The 17,755-nt window shown below is 45.7% G+C and overlaps 1 protein-coding gene across 6 annotated transcripts in view; it reads left to right on the top strand.

Annotated features, from left to right (window-relative positions):
- Positions 1–17,755, top strand: part of Arhgap39 (Rho GTPase activating protein 39) — an 82,657-nt gene that overhangs the window by 18,795 nt on the left and 46,107 nt on the right. The window contains exon 1 of one of the 6 annotated variants that reach the window (XM_076912240.1): positions 6,285–6,406. The exons of the other annotated variants lie outside the window; for them this stretch is intronic. The gene's annotated coding sequence lies outside the window, so the exon portion shown is untranslated. Of the gene's footprint in view, positions 1–6,284; positions 6,407–17,755 lie in introns of those variants that run through there. 6 annotated transcript variants of the gene reach the window in all.

The raw sequence follows: 17,755 nt of genomic DNA, 5'->3' as shown, positions 1-17,755 counted from the left end.
TGAGAAAACTTGCTCCTTCCTAACATTGAGTGCTAGTTTCTGTACTCAGTTTAACAACTTAGTGGTCACTGGTGACTTTGAAAGAGCAGAGCACATGGTCCAGAACATGAAGGCTATAGCATCAACAGAAGAGGTAAATTTGGGGACCCTATGGTGGCCACAGGGTCATGTTGGCAGAGGACTGAGGGAACCATGTCTCTGTGTTCCTGCTTTTTAAATGGAGAAGTGTTTAAATAGGAATTGAGAAAGGACAAGGAATAATTGATAGCATGTACTTTCTGGGAAGGAGAAAGACATTTGCATAAGAGTTCTTCTTCTGGCCATTGTAAGAAGTTGCCACAGATTTAAACAGCACAGATTTGTCTCTTTTGTTCTGAAGACTGCTGTGGCTCTGTGTGTGTTTAGCTCCTGTGAGATTGGGTATGTAGCTGATTGTGTCCTGTGGCTCACAGCAGGACTAAGGAGGCCTGTGCCCAGCACTGCATTCCTGAGGGTTAGGTTGTGGGTCAGTGCCCTGAGTGGTGTGTGAATGAGCATAACCTAGGGCAGTCAGTGAGGACTCGCTACGATTTATGCACCAGCCTCCTTATCTTGGACATATATCTGGGCTTCTCAAATTTCTATAAAGCTAGTCCTTCTGTGGAGGTACTAGGTGGACACAGAGTAACATTTCTTGAGTATAACCTCACGTCTTCTCCTTGAGCTTTGCTTTCAAAGGTCAAGTCGAAGCTAGACCTCAAGAGATATGGGCACATGGTTGGCCAAAGGCCAAATGGCATAAAGCAGTGAGCCTGGGCTAGCATGGCACAGTGTACAATATAGACAGTGGTCATGGGGAGTGTGGTGAAGACAGAACAGAGGGTGACCATGGGGCTGGAGAGGAGCAGCTTGGGCAGCGTCTGAATGGTGTTTCCACAGATGCACAGGGACAACTGCTGTATAACTGGGTGTCCCCATGGGCCTCCTCAGTGAAGACTTAAGTATGTGTTTGGCCACAGGGCAAAGATCCAGATAGACATGCTTGCGGATATATATGTTCCTTGTACTTTTACTTAATCACATTTCAGTTTAGGATGAGTTTATAGGGATGTAAACTCATCATAGGTCAAGGAATAGCTCTTATCCTTAGTTTGATGGAAACAAGAACATAACATCTCAGGATGCTGAAGTTGATGATACTCTAAAGTGAAAAAAAAAAAAAAAATCTGACCCCAGTAGCATCCCAAGGATGTTCATCTCTCCCAGTGTGCACGGGAGGGAGTGGGGAGGATGCCGCTCCTTATGCAGTGCTGTTTCCTTCCCCAGTTCCCCAGGCCACATGGCAGTGGTCTTTGTTAAGTGTGCTCTGAGGATCCTAGCAGCCACAGATGGAATGACAGCTTGTTGGAGCTTGTCATTATTTAGCAAAATCTCTGCAACCAGGGAACCTAATGAGACATAGATTCTTTGGTCTGCATTTTGGCAGAAAAGATTTTTATATTTTCTGCATGGCACTTGAAATACATGCTGTAGAGGACAAATGTTAAGGTATTTCTTCTTTAATTTCAGTGATTCATTTTTGAAAAATCATTTATTATTTGTTCTTTTTTCTTTTGTTCTTCTGCCCATTGGTTCATCTCTTTCCTTCCTTCTATCCTCCCTTCTTCCTTTCTTCTTCCTTCCTTCTTCCTAAGATAGTCTTAATGTGGGGGCTGGAGAGATGGCTCAGTGGTTAAGAGCACTGACTGCTCTTCCAGAGGTCCTGAGTTCAATTCCCAGCAACCACATGGAGGCTCACAACCATTTGTAATGGGATCTGATGCCCTCTTCTGGTGTGTCTGAAGACAGTGACAGTATACCCACATGAAATAAATAAATCTTTAAAAACAAATAAATAAATTTTTAAAAAAAGAGATAGTCTCAATGTATCCCAGGTTAGCCTCAAATTTACTAACTTGAAAGGCTTTGTACCAACAGATTAAATGTCTGTTTATGATTGAGAAAGACTGTGAAGTAACTGGGCAAAAAAACTATCAAGAACACAGCAAAGACAGTTAATAAGATAGGTCACGACAGGTCGATTGAGGTGTGGAGGATTGAATGTCAGTCATTCACTCAAAAGGTAGAGGTAGATGCAGGAAAATTGAGTTTGAAACCAGTTTGGGCTGCCTAGCAAGACTCAATCCCAAAAGAGAATGAAACCCTTGACTTGACTCCTGGGAGAAGGAAATAAAACAGACATGGGAGAGCGAACTATTTTTGTTTTGTTTTGTTTTGTTTTGTTTTGTTTTGTTTGTTTGTTTTTCGAGACAGGGTTTCTCTGAGTAGCCCTGGCTGTCCTGGAACTCACTCTGTAGACCAAGCTAGCCTCAAACTCAGAAATCCGCCTGCCTCTGCCTCCCAAGTGCTGGGATAAAGGCGTGCGCCACCACTGCCTGGCAAGAGTGGACTATTTAAAGAGCTGTTAGCTGAAGACAGTTATGGAGCTGATAAAAGATCCATATTTATATCTGATGGGAATGAAGCTTATAGTTCCTTTATTTTTGGTGACACATATCAAGACCCTTTCGGATGCCTAGAACTGTGAATAGTGTCAACCCTGCATACAGTGGCTTTTCACATCCATCCATCCATACATAACATACGTCTAAAGCTTTCCCATCTTAACAGGCACATATAGCCATAATTTCTGCAGTTTGAGATGAACAGAAAAACTTTTGTCTTTACAATTTCACAAATAGAAGATTAATTTTTACTGTATAGTGTAACAATCTCAGCATTTAGCTTCCTGTTTTCTTGAGTTTTTATCTTTCCATTTAAAGGATGTGCTTTATAATTTTTCTTTGATATATCTAGTCTTCCTGTTTGTGCTTTGTGGCTTTTATAGGTTTTTTCTGCTGCACAGTGTCACAGAGCTGAAGGTACAGTCTGTGCGAGTGTGCTCATTAGCTGGTCTTTACGGTCTGCCCGAGTCACTATCGCTTTTGCTTACACTGAAGAATAAAGCTTATGGCCTCCAGAGACATGGTGGCCGCAGAAGCTAATAGCTGCCTTTAGAGCATCTGCAGGGGAATTAAGTTTTTCCTGCACACTGCAGGCATATATAGTCATTGCACCTATATGCTGTAAATTTTAATTATCCCCGGTTATCCAAGTAACGTACTACAAGCAGTTGAATTTGCCAGATATTGCCCAGCCCACATATCCTCTGAGAACCACATTCTCATTGGAACTTGCAACTCCTGCCTATTTTCATGCTCCCAGACAAGAAACACCATGGGTACACTTACTTATGTTTCCAGGTTGTGGTGGGGTAGTTAAGGGAACTCTAGAAATAGGTGTTACCAGTGCTGTCAAGAGCCGACCAAGCTAAGGTCAAGAAGGACTGTGTGGTCCAGTGGTGTCCACAGACACTGCAGTCTCTTGTTACTGCTGATAGTGCACGCTCACACTCATAGGATTCATTGAATTGTGCACTTAAAATGAATGGGTTTTAAATTATGCACACTATATGTCAGTAAAATCTTTTTAAAAACAAGCTTACCAAAATGTGGTTGGCTAGGAGGAATGTGAGGTGAAGGAGAGGCACCGTGTTACTCTCTTGAAGGGAAAAGGTAAAATCTAAAATTACCCACAGGCTTAGGCGCAAAGCATTAGCTTTCCTAAAGTGAATGCTGAAATACAATTAGTCAGAGACCATTGGAAGCTTAGCTCTTGTTCCTTGTACCCAGTATGGTCTCAAGCCCAGGTAAGGGTGGCAGGCCGTGCCTAAATTCTGTCAGCTAGGCCTTTTCCTCTTCAGTGGCGCCTCAGAGATCCAGCCAGCACCAGAACAACCAGAAGTCCTTAACTAGATCATGATGGCACCGTCTGTGTCCTTAGGTGGAAGGAAGAGGTCCTGTGTACTCAACCGCTGCCGTAGATTGCTCCCTCTTCACACCATCATTGGGTTTTAGGTTGCAGTGTGTGAATGTTGAGGGTATACTTCACAGCCATACTGCCTAGGGAGTGGAAAGCAACACTAAACAGCTCTGGGAACTAGAATCCTGAAAGATCTGAGAGAGCAAAGGTCACCAGCAGTACACTAGGAATTGAAGTGTCATGGTGTATGATTGAGTCTAGTCACTGGAGACTGGCTGCACCAGCCCGAGCGTCTCTTTCGCTAGATGCCTTCGTTCTTCTCTGCTGTGGTGCCATCTTGTAGTCCAGGACGGATAGGAGCTGCCTGAGGCCAGGAGTGACCCTGAGCTCTTGATCTTGCCTGTGCTTCTGGAGAGGAGGGAATGGTAGACCTGTGTGTCACTGCCCCTGTTTAGGAAGGACTAGGGAGTCAGATGCAGAGCTTTTGTCTGTGCTAAGCCAGCACTCTACCCGCTGAACCACAAGCTCCACTGTGGCCTTTGTGAGAGATTAGTCATTGGCCCAGTGTGGTTCTGTGTCCAGTTTATGGCCACATGCTGAGAGGAGACCACTCAAATGCAGAGAGAGGCATTGGAAAGGAAGGGGTCTCCTATGGAAGAAGGCAAGGCAGAGGAATGTATCAGAAGGGCTCCATGGGAGCATGAGCGCCTTCAGAGCTAGAGGCCATGTGTACATTGGGCTTGTGACATGGACCTTAGCCTTGAGAGCCTCAACTGCAAGAAAAGGAAATGATATTTGTGAAGCCCTTGCTGGGTTTTATGGAGTGAATCTGCAGTGTTCCCTGGAGGCTTATGTTAAAGGCTCTGGGGCACTTAGGAGAGGGGGTGCAGCTAATGGGTGAGGTCACTAAAAGGCCTTTAAAGATGGCTTTTGATTCTGGCCACAGTCTCTTCTTCCTGGTCAGCCATCATGGAAGGAAGCTCTGCCTGCCACATGCTCATCTGCCATGCCGTCCTCAACACCATAGACTGACACCAGGAGTCAAAGGAATCTTCCCTCTCATTTCCCTTAGAGATGAGAAAAGGAGTTAATACCTGCAATATCACATGGCGGTAGTAGATGTCTAATAAGTGAAGCATCTGGGGAAGACTGACTAGTCACATGCTCAGCTGAGATTAAGTGAAGGCAGATTCTGTGCCGCTTCTCCACTCCGTTCATGTTGGGATATGTCTTGGGTTTCTATTGATGTTTTAAAGCACCATGACCAAAAGCAACTCGGGGAGGAAAGGGTTTACATATTCCAAATCACAGTCCATTGAGGGAAGCCAAGGCAGCAACTCAAAGCAGGCAGGAACCTGGAGGCAGGAACTGATGCAGAGGCCTGGGAGGGGTGCTGCTTATTGGCTTGCTCTCATGACTTGCTTAGCCTGCTTTGTTATAGGAGCCAGGACTATCAACCCAGGAGTGGCCTTACCCGTGACCAACTGCGCCCTCCCATATCAATCACAAAAAAAAAAAAAAAAAAAAAAATTCCACAGGCTTGCCTACAGCTGGATCTTAGGAGGCATTTTCTCAATTGAGCTTCCTCTCTTAGATGACTCTAGCTTGTGTCAAGTCCACATAAAAATTAGACAAGACAGGATAGTTACTGATTTACTGTGGTCTTTTGTCCAGTCTCTACAGTGTATCATATAGTATACATTTCCTACAGGAAGTCCCATCCTGAAGGCTGGTGAACCTGAGTGATAGTCTGTTTGTCCAGCAAGAGGCGTAAGTAGTGGTTTAGCTTGTCATTGGGGTTCTGTGTAGCTGTAGGTTTGTTTAAAGGTAAATGGAGGGAGTAGTTGGGCATAGGGACTCATGCTTTTAATCCCAGTACTCGGGAGGCAGAAGCAGGAAGACCTCCTATGAGTTCACGGCCAGCCCGGTCTACATAGCAAGTTCCAAAATAGTCAGGACTATATATAGAAAGGCCCTGTCTCAGAAAGAAAAATATAAGAAAAAGACACACACACACACACATATGAAGGAAGTAGCTGTTTCCTGGTAACAAATCTGAGCTCCTCAGCACTGGCAGCAGAGAGACCAGGATCTGTGCTCACCTTGCGGTTGTCTCACCAGCTCTTAGATCCTCATACCTGTGGACCCTGTTCTTAGTGTCTCCCTGAGTTCTTAGGGACTCCCAGGCTGCTGTGTCTGCTTTATACTGCTGCTGCTTTTTGGGTACAGTACTTCTTTTTCATTTGGCTTGTTTCCCATGCTAGCAGATAACTGATTCAGACCCTGTCTTCTCAGTTTTCTGTCAGCTGCTTCTCTGTGAAGTTTTATTTGTAGTCTTCTTGGCCCAGTCATTCTTTTTGTCTTTGAATCAGGAGGGAGCCTGGTGGGGTGGCGTCAGTCTCCGACATTTGTTGGGAATGTGCTTTCCACCCTGGTATGTGTTCGGTTTCAGAAATGCTCCAGAGCTGCTGAAAGAAGCAGTGTCCAGCTTCCTAAGACATCGTTCTGTGCGCGCCTACCACATGGCTCTTGCTGAGCTGGGTCACAGCCTCCCACCATTGCACATGTAAGCTCATCTCTCTTTAGAAACCTGCCCCTTTACTTTCTGTTCCGTGAGACCGTGTGCTAATTCTGGAGTCTCCTATCTGTGTAAAGGAGGGATTCTGCCAGCCCTGATGAACCACTCAGCTGCTGTCTACTCATGGCTCTCCGAATTCCTTGTCCTTTTATGAAGTCACACATTTAACAAGGGGCATGTGTTCCAAAGATGTATGTCGTTAGGCTGTCTTGCCATGCAAACACCACAGAGTGAATTTATATGACAAGAGCTATTGCATCACCAAGGTCCTCCTTCTTGCTCGCCATACACACTTCACCATGTTGGGGTCTCCTCTGCTTTCTTTAATATGGTTAGTGCAGCGCAGGGTCAGCTGTAAGCCAGTGCCCTCAGAGGCCACACAGGTGGCCCCTCTCTCTTCCAGCTGGTTTCTTAGTCTTTGGTCCCTTGGGCTCTGAGCATTCATAGCTGCTCACAGGTTTCTGTCTGATAGCAGTACTTAACCATGCAGATATGCTGTTTAATCCAGTTATCTAATCTTAGTTAGCAGCTGGCCTTTAGTCTAAGAGTAAAGTGGGCTCCATAACCAGGGCTGACAGCTCTCCTGACCATTTCCCATGCCTTCTTGTTGGTTGTCAGGGTTACCTGCTATAGTTCAGCATCTGGCTTATCTGAAGATATCACACATTCACACACACACACACACACACACACACACAGAGTCAGATGAGTTTCCTGAAAGAATTTATTATTGGTTGTAAGGACGTGTGTATCTGTTTTCCAGATATTCGTTCTGTATCTTGTAGTGACTTCCTCAGAGGTGGTAGAAGGCAGCATGGCTTCCAGGGCGCCTGTTGTACAAAGAGGTATCTGTCGGTGCATAGCTGTGGGTTGTGTATCTCTGTCTTCTGTTTGCATCCTTGACTTCTTTTTCTTTCTTACATACTACAAGATAGACATGTCTTCTTCCTATTATTTTCTTGTGAGTAGATTATTTTCATGACAGCCTTTACCTCATACATTAGTTATAAGTGGGAATTGTCTTCAGTCAATGCTGAGATGATCATGCCAGGCTATCCCTAAACTTGAGCCCACCATGGTTCCAGCCTAGAGCTAGAGTTGTTTTATTCCTTATGAAAACTAGAAATGAGCTTTTAGTTTGTGGTCCGTCTTACTTGACTAGCACCTTCTCGAGCAGGGAACTGGCAAGGCTTGGAACTCTGGTTGATCGTGTGCCCAGAGGGGTCTTCCTTTCCCACTTCTGAGAAGCATCCTGGCCAATGGTACTCACTGAAACTGCTCGACACTGCTTGCCTCTGGTGCCTTGTCTAGGCTGACTTGTATGGGTTTTTCCTGTTCCTGACAATTTACACACTTTCATTAGGAGGGGGATGTTTTTCTGTGCAAGCGTTAAGAGCTAGTTAGGCATACTTCCAAGGCAGGATATGGCCCTTTCTGGCTGCTCTGGGCAAGGTAGAGTTGTGTATGGTCCTAGCAGAAGACAGGAGGATTGATAAGATGCTACACAAAGGAGGTAGCACCCAAGATCACTTTGGTGACAGCCAGGACAGCAGAGAGCAAGGATTGGCCAGTGGAGGCTATCGATGTGAGCAGCTCCTCCTTCAGCTGTTCTGCAAAGTGGGCCTTGAGTTTCCTTGCCTGCTCTTCCATGGGGGTGGCTCTTGGCACCAGCATTTCCAAGTGCTATTCATTTTCCCAGAGGGCAGAAAAGATCACGTTGACCACTTTGGCTCTTGCCTTCCTAGCCCACCCCAGGGTACAATGGCTACCTCAGTGAACATTGCCACAGGCTTCCTACTGCTCAGTACCATGGCTCCATTCCTGACCTTACTGTCACCATTGGATCCTGTGTCCCCTATGCAGATATGGAGAGGGTTTGAGAGGGTCTCTAAGGGTGGTACTAAATGTACCCTTAATTGACTCCTCCCTCAATGGCAGTCTTCTCTGTGCAGGAGCTAAGTGATGACATACTCACACAGGCACATGAGCCTGTACTCATGGGCAGCCCACCAGTTTTGGAGATAGTGAGGAAGAGCTGGTTATGTGAGGGTATTACTGGCACTAGGAACAGATTGCTGTTTCCGGGGCTCATTCTCCAAACAGACCCCATCAGGAGCCAGCACAGAGCGTCCTCTGTTCCAGAACTCCGTGTAGGAAGTTGGAATTGAGAACCTTCTCGCCCACTCATGACCGGAACTTTCCCACAGTGAGGGGTGGGAGGAGGAGCAGCCAGTACAGGGGTGGGGGTGGGGGCATTCAGAGGCCCTGATACTGTCATGTGAGTGGCATCTGGCCTACTCCCTAGGTATCTCAAGCCCTAGAATATGCTGTGGCCAAGCCCGCCCTTCACTTGGGAAGTGGACACGCTGGATTTGGATGAGATCTTCCTAAAACAGGCCCTGGCTCTGTGTACTTTGTGTCCCTTGTCTGCCACCTGTCCTGACAGGCCATTAACCATGGTTGCTCTCTGCTCGTCCATAAGATGGAGACTGAAAGAGCCTGCCTCCAGCTGTGCCCTCAGTAGTGAAAAGTATGATGAATGCCCAGGAAAAGGCGGCCACTATCAGGTGATGCAACAATTCATACCATTGCCTCTGCTGTTTACCAGACATTTGTAAAAAAGACTGACAGAGCAGGCATGGTGGTGCACACCTATAATCCTAGCACTGGAGAGGCTGAGGCTGAAGAATCAGGAGTTCAAGCCAGCCTCCAGTATATAGTGAGTTTGAGGCCAGCCTAGACTACATGAGACATTGTCCAAAGGAAGAAAGAAAAAAGGTAGTAGCAGTTTGAAAGCAGAAAGGTATAAGACAAAGCCATTTCCTTTTTTGGCAGTTCTTACATATTCTGTAGGCCTTAAATATCAAGTGCAAAACATGTAGGCACAGGAGCATAGGGACACAGAATATACCAGGATGTCCCAGACACAGCAGCATCCATCTCTGGAAGCCTTTGAGTAAGGGCCTACCTCTTCCAACAGGAAACAACATGCTGGGCTTTCTGTCCACTGCCCACTATAACCTGTGTGGGTCATTCTGAGACCAGAATCTCCTGCTATCTCCTCAGCATAATCCTGCCTGGCAAGGTCCATCCTCTGATGGAGAAGGGAATTGGCAGTAGTTGGTCCTTCAACTGCGTCAACAGTAGAAAATGGACATTTTTCAGGTTCATTAAGTAGTCAAGCCCTGGCATCGCTGGAACATGTCTCCTTGTACTGCACCTATGAGTATTTTGATGGGGACACATCAGAACAGTTGGGTACTCCTGGCAGAATGGCAGTACTTTTTCTTCCCTCACAGCAGTTGTGAAAAGAGCAAAGGCAATGTCAGTGGCCTGAGGCAGATGCTTGGATACTACAACTCCACACGGAGAAGAACCCAGGGAAAAGGAGCCATGGATGAGCCCAGAACACCACAGCCAGGCAAAGGAAGTGAGGTAGTCCCAAGAAAACAAATGAGAATGGGATGCACATGGATCCACTGGACCACTAATACAAATGAAGACACACCACTGTGTTGGAAATCGCACTTACAAATCGGCACAGACGGCATGAGCAGAGTGTAAACTACACAGAAAAGAGCAGTCAATCCTGCGGGCCAGCCTGTGTGAGAGAAAAGTCCGCATCAGAAAAGCAAAGGTGCACAGCAGCTTACAGAAGAAGAGTTCACCTGTTCCTATCTTATTCGTTGTTATTACATGTGTGTGTGTCCTGCTCTTGTCTGACTTTCAGTTGTTCTGTGTGAATGTGGGTACGCATGTGCCACCATACACATGTGAAAGTCAGGGGTCCATTTTGGGAGTATGCTCTCTCTCAACCATGACAGTTCAAGAGCATGAACTCTGAACTCAAGTTAGTGTGTCAAGTGTAGCAGCAGGTACCTTTACCCACTGAGCTATCTCACTGGGTCTTGTTTTTGGTTTTGGAAGCCAGATCTTGCCAGCTATCCCAGCTGATCTGGAATTAAAGACCTTCCTGCCTTCGCCCTGCATACTGGCCTTGTTGGTACCCACCAGCATGCTTGCATACTGGCCTTGTTGGTACCCACCAGCATGCTCTGCATACTGGCTTTGTTGGTACCCACCAGCATGCTTGGCTCTTTTCTGCTTCTTGGAGTTTGAAGATAATTTTTTTCCATCTCTGTTGGGGCTAAATGGAGTCTCTGGCAAAGACCCAATCAGAAGTGCAGTGAGGGTTAAGCTCCTATCCTCATGGTCCTCACTGTCTTCAGGGCAACAGTGCCCGTTCGAGTATCTGGCCAGTGAGTACTACAGTCAGAAATCCATATGCATGGCAACAAAGTGGCTGCGGCCACCCTTCATTGCTTGGGTGTGGTGTGGGTTCCTCTTTTTTCCTCAGAAAAGCTTTAAGAGCTGATTCTAGAATACAGGAGGATGTGGCAGGGAGAAGAGAAGAGGTCCTGAAGCTACTTAGGGTAATTTATACCTGTAGTCCCAGCATAGAAGACTGGGGCAGGAGGATTCTTGTAAGATCAAGGTCAGCCTGGGCTGGATAATGAGTTCTTGCTAGCCTGGTTTGTAGAGTAAGACCCTTACTCAACAAACAGAAGCATATACAACAGTAAGAAGAGAGCCAGTCATAGAGAACTACCACAGAAAACTTTGAGAGCACGATTGCTGGTTACCGCACTGCTCTGTGCTCCAGTGGGTTGCAGGCATAGGGCTCGGATAATGAGGCATTGTGTGCCCAGCACACAGTTGTGCTTTCAGAATGTGAACTGTGAACTAGTTCTTTGTGTGGGACTTGGAAAGCTCCTTACAGATGGCCTTGGGAGTGGACCTCAGGCCTTCTGGACATGCTGGCTAACCAAAGACATATTCATTCTGATTCTTCCTTGAAACTCTGAAATGAACAAAAATAATGAAAGACCAAGAACAAGATCTTTTCTACAAAGAATCTGAGAGAAGCCATAGACCAGAGAGGATGTCAGCCAGATGGGAGAGAGGAGCTGTGGGCAGTTTAGTCTTGAAAAGCCAGGCTCTTGTAGAGCAAGAGTGACTTTTAGAGATGCTGTTTGTGAGAGAGCATTTGCTTAGAGGAATGGGGTCTCTGGTTCATTGGATTGCTGTTAAAGATACACTGGGGTGTCTGCGAAGGAAGTGGGACTGGGTTGCCCCAGCCTCAGTTTTCTGTAATATCCAGACTCTCACAGGGTGAGATGGGAAGGAGAGAGGAAATGCTGCTGTGCACAGCTGACATCTGTGTTCTGAGCACTGTTGCTGTCCTCCCTCCCTCGCCAGGTAGACCAAAAGACAGTCACTAGCAGACACACTGGGCGTACACTCCCAGCAGATGACTGGCTCACCTAGGAGGAAGCTTTCTGTGGCCCATCTCCTTGCCTTAGTTGCTCAGAAATCTGGAGGCTGAGCTGGAGAGATAGCTCAGTGATTCAGGGTGTTGTTCTTCTAGAGGACCCAGGTTAGATTCACAACTGTCCCAGGGGGCTCAGCATCCTCTCCTGGCCTCCAAGGGCATGAGGCATGTATACATCTGGAGCACAGACATGCTTGTAGGGCAAGGACCCATACACATCAGTAAGAGAAAGAAGCAGCCACTCTGGAGGCTTTCTTACCTGAGTACCCGGTTGTCATTGAGATGTTGCTGTTTAGAGACTCAAACTGCCAGTGACCCATAGCAGGACCCAAACTGTGACAAAACAGAGCCTTGAGACAAGTCTAGGCTAGGAGAGAAGCTGTACTCACTGCTGGCCTGAGCTAGGTCTCTATCATGAATGATGCCAGAACCTCACTTCTAGATGAAGCCTGTAAGAAGGTTTGGTACAAAATGGTTCTGGAACAGCAATCCAGTTTGTGGCTGCCTCAGTCGGTCTTGTTCCTTCCTTGTTTAAGAGGCCCCATAGAAGTTAGGGTATACCCCAACAGTGGTAGTGTATTCAGCATATACAAAATTCTGGGTTCCATCTCCAGGACTGCAGATAATAGTGATAAATACAAGAAGTAACTCAGAGCCAAAGGGATACTCATGTAAACACTAAGGGACGGAGAAGGATAAAGGACATGGCTAAAGAGAGACTTAGAGTTAGTACAAAAGGAATTTTACATGGAACTGTCTATGTTCACAAAAAATTTACAAAATTCAAATATATAACAAAAACATGCTTAAACAATGTCAGTAGACAAGTGAGCTGGCCGAGCCGAGGACACTAGATAGTAACTGTATAGGAGGAGATGCCCTCCATTCAGTAGACAAGTGAGCTTGCTGAGCCGAGGACACTAGATAGTAACTGTACAGGAGGGGATGCCCTCCATTCAGTAGCAGCAAGAAATAAGACAAGTATCAGTCTCCTGGAGAGCAAACAACTGGGAAAGCATGCTGTATAAGAAAAGTAGAGAGTTTGGGAAGAGCTGGGCAGAAGGGCTCAGCTGTTTGATAGCCATTGGTTCCTGTCCAGATGTGGAAAAGAACTGATCTCCACCAACGTAAGGGGAATGAAAGCACGAGCTAGCTGATGGAAGACGCCCTATTGCTGCTCTGCTGCTGTGAAGACACCATGACTAAGGCAGCTTATAAAAAGAAGCACTTAATTTGGGGGTTTGCTTACAGTTTCAGGGGGTTAGTTAACCATGACAGAAGGCAGAGAGGCATGCCACCAGGGCAGTAGCCGGGAGCTTTACATCCTTATCCAAGGGCATCAGCTGAGAGAACCCTTAAAGCCCACCCCAGTGACACACCTCCTTCAACAGGTCTTATCTTTCTCAGTTTATCTGCTGGGCACTAAGCATATAATATATGAGCCTGTGAAGGCCATTCTCACAGACCACGCAGAAGGTGAGTTAGTTTGTTGAGAAGAGCAGGACCGAGGCTAGGTGTGGCAGACTCCTCTGAATGTGTGTGAGCCCTATGTAGTGACTCCCAGACTTGTCAGAGCTACACAGTAAAACCCTGCCTTAAGAAAGATTGATTCTGCATGTTTTTTCCATAGATGAAAATTTTAAGTAGATCTCGTTGACAGGATCCACAGTTTTGAAGAGCAGATAGAAAAGTGTCACCTACATTTGCATAGGACCCAGTTGCTGTGTACAGGATTGTAAAGCATCTGGATGTAACAACCAGATGGGCACAGTATCAGTGTGGAAAACCTCACTGAAGGCCTCAGTGCCTGAAGACAGTGAGCCCCGAATTCCTCTTTTACTTATTTGCCTACATTAATTTATTTGTGAGTGTGAAAGTCAGAGATGAACTTGGGCACAGTGCTGCACATCTTTAGTCCCAGCACTTGCAGGGCAGAGGCAGGCAGATCTAGTGAGTTCCAGGACAGCCAGGACTACTGAGAGAGACCCTGTCTCAAAAAACAAACAAACAATTTAAAAAGAAAGAGTCAGAGATAACTGTGGGGGTGTGTTCTCTCCCTTTACCCCGTGGGTCCCTGGCATTGAACTGAACTCCTCAGGCTTGGAGACAAGCACTCTTCTTGTACCCACTGAGCTCTCTTACACACAGCCCCAGACACTGAATCCCGAGACTGAGAAACTAAAGGCTTTGGTTACAGAAGAGGCTATGATATGAAATTAATAAATTGGCATTTGAAAGGAATGGAAATATAAGTTCTCTACCATCAGTTCTCAAAGACAGGCATTTGTAGATAAATATCTGAAGTGAATAAATGAAGAGAAGTGAAAAGGCGAAGCTTTAATCACTTTGATTAAATTTGAGAAAAAAACAACTTAGTGTGATCTTACTAACTATAATTCTGAACTTGCCTGTTTGCAGTTAGATAAGAAATAGCAGTCATGGTTATAACTATGGTTGAGTGTGAGCCCTGGACCTCAATGATAATGAATTTTCCGTGGGAATGTAGGTCACCTGCTATGTGTGCACACTGGGACTGAACAGTCAGGTACAGCAGTGACAGGTGGGGAGGAGTGTCTTATAGTTAGCATGAGAAACACAGGGACAGCAAAGGGAGGACACTATTGATCCATGTGGCAGCTGATTTGAGTTAGAAAAGGGATCTGCCTTCCAAATGCTGGGATAAAAGCTATGACCCACAACCACTGAGCTGTTTTTATCTTTTTAAAGATTCATTTTAGTGGATGTATGTGTCTGTGTTCACAGAGTTCAAAACAGGGTGTTGGATCCCCTGGAGCTGAAGTTATAGGCAGTTATGAGTTGTCCAACATAGGCGTTGGGAGCCGATTTCAGGTCCTCTAGAGATGCAACAACTATTCTAAACCACTGAGGAGTCTATTCAGCTCCAAATGGTTTACCTTACAAAATTTAGCAGTGAAGCACTAAATTTTGCAGTTGGGCCAGAGGAAGTGGTAATTGTAATTCCGGGGTCTGACAACCCTCCAGGAGCAAACAGGAGCTCCGCCAGTGCCATGAGCCTGTAGAGCTGCTGTATTCTGCTTTTTTTTTTTTTTTGCTATGCTATGCTAAATGATTAACTTCATTTTATTTTAGTTTTTTCAAGACAATTTCTCTGTATAGCTTTGACTGTCTTGGAACTAGCTCTGTGGACCAAGCTGGCCACCAACTTACAGAGATTCTCCTGCCTCTGCCTCATTAGTGCTGTGATCAAAGCCATGTGCTACCCGCTGCTATGATGATTAATCTTGAATGTCAATTTGATGGGATATAGAGTCACCATGGAAACAAATCTCAAGTGTGTCTAAGAGAGGTTGTCTAGACAAGGTTAATTGAATTGGAAAGGCCTCTAAGTACCATTCAGTAGAATGGGCACAGAATCGAATACAGAGGAGTAAAGAGAGCGAGCTGAGCCCAGCTCTCACTTCTCTCTTTCTCCTCCCTGGATCCAGTGTGAGCAGCCGTCTCTGCACCCTCCCCTTCCCTGCCATGACAGGCTGCTCCGGGAGCTAAACTGTGGGCAAAGTCAGCCACTCCTTCCTTAAGCTGCTCTGTCAGACATGTTGTCACAGCACATAGATGGATCACTAATGCTGAGGCCATGACTTTGCCTCAGGGACTGGAGGAGACCGCTGCACCACAGTGTGCACACCTTCTGTGCTGCCAGGCGAGTGAGAAGGCCTAGGAGTGACAGACCAGATGACACGTCTACAGTGCCAGCTGTTTTTAAAAATGTATATGACTGTTTTGCCTGCATGTATGTCTGTGTGCTATCCTGGTGCCTGTGGAAGTTACAAGAGAATGTCGGATGAAAGAGAGTGTACCCTGAAACTGAAGTACAGGTCATTGTGAGCTGCCATGTGGATGCTGAAAATTGGATTCACAACTTCTGGAAAAGCATAGAATGCGTTAACCACTGAGCCATCTCTCCAGCTCCTGGAGTACCAATCTTTATTTTAAAGCTATTTTGTGATGAGAGGAGCCAGCAGTCCTAGCAGAAAGGACTGAAATGACTAGGACACGAAATGTGTAAGGTGAGCCGGGAGCATCTCACAGAAGCATAGTCAGGACAAGCCAAAAGCAGACCTCACAGTGACAGCACATCTAAAGGAACTCAGGAACCCACTGAAGAATTCCCAATAGGTTGGAGAGATGGCTCAGCATCTAAGAGCCCTGGCTGCTTTTCAAGAGGACTCAGGTTCAATTCCTAGCACCCTCATTGTGACTAATAATTTGTAACTTCAGTTCCAGAGGATCTGACACCCTCTTTGTTCTCTGTGGCCACTGCACACATGTGTTGTACATACATGTTTGGAAGCAAAACATTAACACATAAAATAATAAGAAAAATTAAAAAGCATTCCTAGTAACCAAAGCTGAAGTAACTTGTGCAAAACCAGCCACACAGGATTGCAGTCTGAAGCATAAATATCTGTAACTGCAAACTTATGTAAATGAATGACTCAGTAAGTAAGCAAAGGAGAGAATAAGTAAATATCCTCCACAAAGAAACTATGTAAGGAGATGGGTAGGTTTATCTTGACCTGGGTATACCAAACAGTGTAGTTTGTGTACCGGAACAGGAAAATATAACCTATACCATGGCATCTTAGTTAGGGTTACTGTTGCTGTGATGAAACACCATCACCAAGAGCAACTTGAGGAAATAGTTTATTTGGCTTATACTTGTACATCATCGTCATCATTGAAAGCAGTGAGGACAGAAACTCAAACAGGGCAGGAACCTGGAGGCCGGAGCAGATACAGAGGCCATGGAGAAGCAGCATGTACTGGCTTGCTCCCCATGGCTTGCTCAGCCTGTCTTCTTAGAAACCAGGCCCACCAGCCCAGAGACGCCAGCACCTGTAATGTGCTATGCCCTCCCCAGTAAATTACTGATTTAGAAAATTCCCTACAGGCTTACATAGGCATTTTATCAGTTGAGGCTCCCACATTTCAGATAAATAACTCTAGTAGTAAAGTTGACATAAAAGTAGCTAAGCATACTAAAATGAAAAATCAAAAGGTCGTAAAACCAACAAATGTTAGCCTTTTGCTTGTTTTAGAATTAGTCTCTTTGTTTGTTTGTTTCTCTGTGTAGCCCTGGCTTTCCTGGAACTCACTCTGTAGACCAGGCTGGCCTCAAACTCAGAACCACTTGCCTCTGTCTCCCGAGTGCTGGGACTACAGACATGCACCATCACTGCCCTGCAACAAATGTCAGTCTTAACAGACAAGGAAAAGTTGTTGTAACTGTGCCATTAGTTCAGAAAGGTTCAGAAAGCTGGGTGACAAGAGTTTGGGCATTCCGTGTATGGATTGGACATGTGCTTTAAAGTCAAGATTAGCCAGAGGCAAGGCAGTTAGCACTGTGAGCAGACAGTTCCATACTCCTGAGCTCCAAAGACTCCATAAATGTATTTAATGGTCAGTAAGAGCCAAAGTAAGAATGTCCAATTTCGACAGTAAATGGATGGATGAACAGAGACCAAGTTCGTGTCAGCAGCCTCGCCAGCTTCACCTAGCTTGGTAAAACTCTCACCCAAACATATATTCTGTTCTGGTACTTGTGAGAAATACTAGTCTTGCAAACATGAATATTCAGTGAATATTTACCAAAATAAGGCTTTTCTATGCTGTCAAATATCTTTTTTATGGGAGGGCCATGTGGGTTGAGACAATATCTCTCTGTAGCCTTAACTGTCCTGGAACTGTCTGTATAGACCAGGCTTGCCTTGAGCTCTGCCTGCCTCTGCCTCCCAAATTCTGAGACTAGAGGTGTGCACCACCACTCCCTGCCTGGACTGTCAAACATCTTTACAAGATTGAATATTCAAGATTGAATACAGTCATTTCTCTAACAAAAGTAAGAATAAATCAGAAACCAATAAACATACCCAGAGGGTCTGAGTGTGGTTGCATACGCCTACAATCCTAGCCATGGGAAGGCTGTGGCCAGAAGAATGCATGTCTAGCCTGGGCTATCTAGT

Source organism: Arvicanthis niloticus, chromosome 13, assembly GCF_011762505.2.
Source record: "Arvicanthis niloticus isolate mArvNil1 chromosome 13, mArvNil1.pat.X, whole genome shotgun sequence".
Taxonomy (NCBI): domain Eukaryota; kingdom Metazoa; phylum Chordata; class Mammalia; order Rodentia; family Muridae; genus Arvicanthis; species Arvicanthis niloticus.
This window is presented reverse-complemented; position numbering and strand designations above follow the sequence as displayed.